The sequence below is a fragment of the Ptychodera flava genome, chromosome 10 (assembly GCF_041260155.1).
Source record: "Ptychodera flava strain L36383 chromosome 10, AS_Pfla_20210202, whole genome shotgun sequence".
In the NCBI taxonomy this organism is placed as follows: domain Eukaryota; kingdom Metazoa; phylum Hemichordata; class Enteropneusta; family Ptychoderidae; genus Ptychodera; species Ptychodera flava.
Window position 1 is genome coordinate 10,764,467 of NC_091937.1, and position 5,141 is coordinate 10,769,607.

Consider the following 5,141-nt stretch of genomic DNA (forward strand, 5'->3'; position numbering starts at 1 on the left):
ACGATAATGCGGCTTTTATAGGTGAAGTTCCTGTTTATTAATGTTAGACAGCTGGTTGCCAGTAAAATATCTTCTTTAAAGGGACATTAGCTGTAACTTTTGACTAATTTTTCACTACTCTGTTTCAATGTATCAACTACAGAATTTTACTGTAATCCGATCATCATGACCAATGCCATATGTCTTGTTTGCCAACACAGCCTGTATATGTGAAATGACCATTGTTATTGATATATGTATTCTAGTCCGGACCAGAATACAAAATTTAAACAATAACAATGCAGATTATACTCATATAGGGTATATTTATGAGCTAAATATTTAGGAATTTCTCCATGGTTAAGGGATTCAAACCAGAAACTGCAGATGATACACAGAACAAACAAAATAAAAAAATGACCAAAGTTACAGCAAATGGATCTCTAAACTACAAAAAGCAGTTACTCTACTTCATAATTTCGTTTGAGACTTTATGGCAAGTTACTTGCTTTTAACGCCTAAATGTATGAGCTGAGCAAAATTTACACATTATGGTACTAACTTCCTGTCGTGAGCTCCGTTTGTCTGTGCAGTGGAGGCACCACCATGCTGGCTTACTCACTCAGACGAGTGTTTAGGATATCTCCATGAAGCAAATGTTTTTTCGGGCAGTGGCTGATACTTACTCTCGATGATACAGTGCGCGCTAGGGTATAAAAAGCGTAAGTTACTCATAAACCTTTTTGGCCGTAGGGTATACAATAGGGTCCATGGGTATACGCAGGGTAAAAAATACGCGAGGCATTTTTTAGCATTGTAAATTTGTGTCATTCTTGTATAACAAACCGTTGTACCACTCAATATCAGTATATTTTTGTTGTTTTAGTATGTATACGATGTTTGACGCTGCCATAGCAGTGTATTGTGGGATAACCGGGAAAAGGTCTGGTCCAGATATGCTCACTAGTCTGGAGCAGTTCATTGTTTTACAGAGATGCCCATTTTCCACTGAACACGCTGTTGGTTGTGAAAATATTTGAGTACATCTCTTATTAAAGTGGTTTAGCCTTATAATATTACCCCTAAAAGCATGGTGGCATTCTTGCAAGGCAATTCACGTTCGATAATTGACCGTTCAATTAAAAAGATCAGCTGAATAATCAATCAATAAATATTAATCCAGTGTGTGCTGTCATGCTAAACTTGTCACCCAAAGTAATAGTAAGCGTTATACTGGTTTTCGTGTACGGTATTTAGCTCGTGAAATATGATTTAAAAGGTAACTGAAATTACATTGGCACAAAGAAGCAGAATGATTTGCCTTTACACTGTAAGGTGTAAAAACAAAAACTTTAGTCCGAAATTCACGGTGACCTTCAAGGTTGCAATACCTAGTCATATATATCTCCATTTACCTCACGGCGATACCGTAGTACAGATCAGATTCTGGTTTGCCGGGCAGCCATACTCGTGTCAGCTGCAAAGGTCAGACTGCAAGACCATACATATATTGCACATATGTCTGGTGTGTGCAACAGATGTTATATATTTTTCTCTCATTAAAACGCGGAAGTTTAATCTGGCGACCTCTTTTCTTTTATATCGTACCGTAAGTATTGGAACCTGTGACATGACAGTACATTATCATTGGATATGTGGGCGCAATTTTCGTATCATCAATCAAACAAAAACATTTTCTTTCATGCCTAAAGTGAGAGTAAACTCGTGTTTATTGTCAGAGATGTATGATATATTTTTCTTTCAGACTAAATTATCAGGATGTTTCATTTTAAATGTATGAATCATCAATGAGAACACTCGATTGTTCCTTAGCGGATGAGATTATCCAAACTTCAAACAATTTGCTAAATTTCAGAAGACATGAGACAGAAAATAAGTGCAATGACTGCTGTCAAATGATTCATAGTTTTCAGCATGATTTAAGTCCCGGGACAAATATTGGCCCCTTTCAAACAATGAATTATCAGCAAAAAACTCAAATTGTTATTAAGTGTGTATTTTCCTGATGCCTAGATATTGGCAAATGCTTTGATTAATTTTTATTTTTTATTGTTATATATATAAGGGCTATGTGACAGGAAATTTTAATAAGCTCTCAAAATCCATGTTCACTCTCACACAAAGGCTGGGGTGCTTTCGGTCGAACTTTGCATCAATGATTGACAACGTCATGAACCCCAAAAGTGTGTAATGGTGGTCTTACAGTTCGCGCTTCGAAATTCAAAGACTTCAACTTTTTGCACAAACTTTCCTTAAGGATACTTTAAATAATTCTCTGTTCGAAATAAAGAATAAAGATCAGGGGTCACCGTGCAAAATTTGAAATTATCGAATATTTACCGACTCTTGAAATTCAAAATTGCCACGCCCCCTGTGTTGAATCCAGAGGGGGGGGGGGGGGGGGTTAATATTCTATTTCAACAATTATAAACCAGTGAGAACCTTATTTACTCCATAAGCTTCAAATAAAGTCCGAATTTCTATTCCCGGCGCACATTCTACTTTAACCCTTTCACCACCATGGTTTGTCCCAAATCCACTGTTTTCTATGGTAAAGTTGGACCTGTATACAGGGAACTGGGGGTGAAAGGGTTAAAGTAATTAGATTGGAGATAAATCACCAGCAGGAAAATTGTCGCATCACAGAAAACCATTTAAAGCCTCAAGAAATAATTCGCAGACTCATTTGTGGGATTTATACAAAAACTTTGATCGCGACAATTTCAACAGAAACACTCCAGTGTTTCAACAGGAAGCTTTAAAAACTGATTCCAATTCACTGTCACGTGATCCACGCGAAAACAGTGATTGTGGCATTGCCAAACATCTAGGATTTCAGAAAAGATGCATATGTTCTACTGGTAATAGGTACGAGGGAAGGTAAAAAATGGGTGTTGATGGTGTTTGTATGTCGTTGGAAAAAGACACTGAACAGGCAATTATGCAGATGAAGCTATAGGTTTGGAAGGTGTGTAGGAAACGTTTAAGTTACTTTGAATGGCGTAAGGCCTAACCAAAATGTGCACGCGTCGTTTAGTCCATTATTAGAACTTTCAGGGGGTCAATGTTGATTGCAGATAATATTCATCGGATGTGTTGGGAAAACTGCACAGAATAAATTTTCACATCGACGAAAATATCATAATGTTGGATAATTCTTTGGATTGAATCAGCACAGGTTAATCTATGTCAGCCCATTGCGTGTCAAATGAAAGTGTACCGAGGCTGAAGTTGAGAAATAACTAATAGCCTATTGAACTATTCATGCACATTTTGTATGAAATTTGGGATTGAGATAAAAGCTAATGACACTAAGGTGTATTAATATTTTCCGGTAAACACGTCCAAAATATAGGTGAATTACATTGGGATATCTATTATTGCCTTCACCGTTGATCTTGTACACGGTAGTGAGTTTCAACCCAAGAAAATGTAAAATATTGCACTTGGTCGGCATCTTACATGTGCCACGGACAGCATGGCCTTCAAAGTACAGAGGAAGAAAAGCTGGTCGTCATTATTCATAACAGTCAAAAACAGGATCCTACAGTAAAATCACTCACACTTTAAATAGTGCAAGGCAACCAATCACTGTGACCTCAAGTGTAAAAATGAATAATACATGATCAATAACTAAAATAATTACATAAAAAGTAACGTTATCATGACAAATCATTGACTGTAGTAGTTCAGGCTTTTTATGGCTTTTTATTGTTTGTACGATCTGTTCAAGTACTCGTTTATAATGTAGATGAATTTCAGTTCTTGAGTACAATTATCTCGATCCTCTCCAACAGACAGCTGAATAGTTAAAAATACCGACATAAAAGGTACCATCTGGCAATTACTTCGCCATATGTCTTTAGTCATGCGTCACTCTAAGGTAGTAGATCTAATGTAATCGATCACTGGGCCTAGGAGTGGCACAGGTAAAACAATGTGTACCTTTGCGTCTGAGGCGGAATGAACTATGAGTGTATCAATTTATGCAGGAAATCTTAATCCTGACAGTTGTGTGTACGCAAATAGAGTCAGTTGACGTTAAGGGCACAAAAAACACGAGGAGCAAACAGGTGGTGGTTTTGAACACAGTCAATGCACTGCACCAATGTCTGTAACTCCGTACATGAAAATCGAAGTAGACGTAGAGCACGGCTGACTGAGATTGGTTCGGTTCGGGGTCGCTAAGTCCAGAAACCTGCAAAGTTCTGAATGATCATCGTTCGGCATTTGGGTGTTTTAACTCAAATTTCTTTGATCAAAGTAATTCAGTAAGAATATACGCCAGATTCCTTGAGTTGCTTTTGTCACTGTCATGCGCAAATACGGACGGTTTTCGATTAAAAAAACGGTCAAAATATTCAGTGCCCGTAAATGCGTGCAAAGTTTATTCAGTGACTGTTTACGCAACAGTCAATACGACTAGGATTTGCCCCCACATAACGACTGTAACCCCTCATCGATAGTCCATACGAAAATTTTGTGCTGAATCGAAGGAGGTAAAAATTACGGTAGGAAAGGTTGGTCCATTTTCCGTCAAAGTTGTTGATTTGAAAATCTTCACTGTTCACAAACTACATGAGTGGCTGTTGTAGGTCTACACATCCCACAGGTTTTCCACTGTTTCTTGTACGACCTATGCTCAAAGTGCGTCAAGCTACAACTATTTTTATGTACGGAGTTACAGACATTGGTTGAGTTCATCGATTGTGTTCAACACCACCTGTTTGCTCCTCGTGTTTTTTGTGTCCCTAACGTCGACTAGCTCTATTTGCGTACACACATAGCTGTCGGGATTAAGATTTTCTGGATAAATAGATACACTCATAGTTTATTCCGCCCCTGACGCAAAGGTACACACTGTTTTACATGTACCACTCTTAGGCCCTGGGATCGATTACCATACCTTTAAGCTTTCGTATCCAGATGTACTCTCTGAGGCAAAGCCAAAATGTCTTTCCGCTCGCATGGAAAATGCCACCATCGGCTTCAGAAATCAGTCATCCAACAGAAGAAAAAAACCTTTCATCTATCATTGCTTGCTTGCTCAAGAGAAGCCACGTAAGGAAGCACATATTACATATCATCAATTACAAACACAAATAGTATAAGTCACACGTGTATATCGCTACACACTTGCT

General features: G+C 38.0%; 1 protein-coding gene across 1 annotated transcript in view; it reads right to left on the reverse strand.

Annotated features, from left to right (window-relative positions):
* Positions 1 to 3,692: 3,692 nt before the first annotated feature.
* The window catches only part of LOC139141970 (uncharacterized), a 6,809-nt gene continuing 5,360 nt past the window's right edge, over positions 3,693 to 5,141 (reverse strand). The window contains exon 4 of the mRNA XM_070711753.1: positions 3,693 to 5,141. This exon is cut by the window's right edge and continues 855 nt beyond it. The gene's annotated coding sequence lies outside the window, so the exon portion shown is untranslated.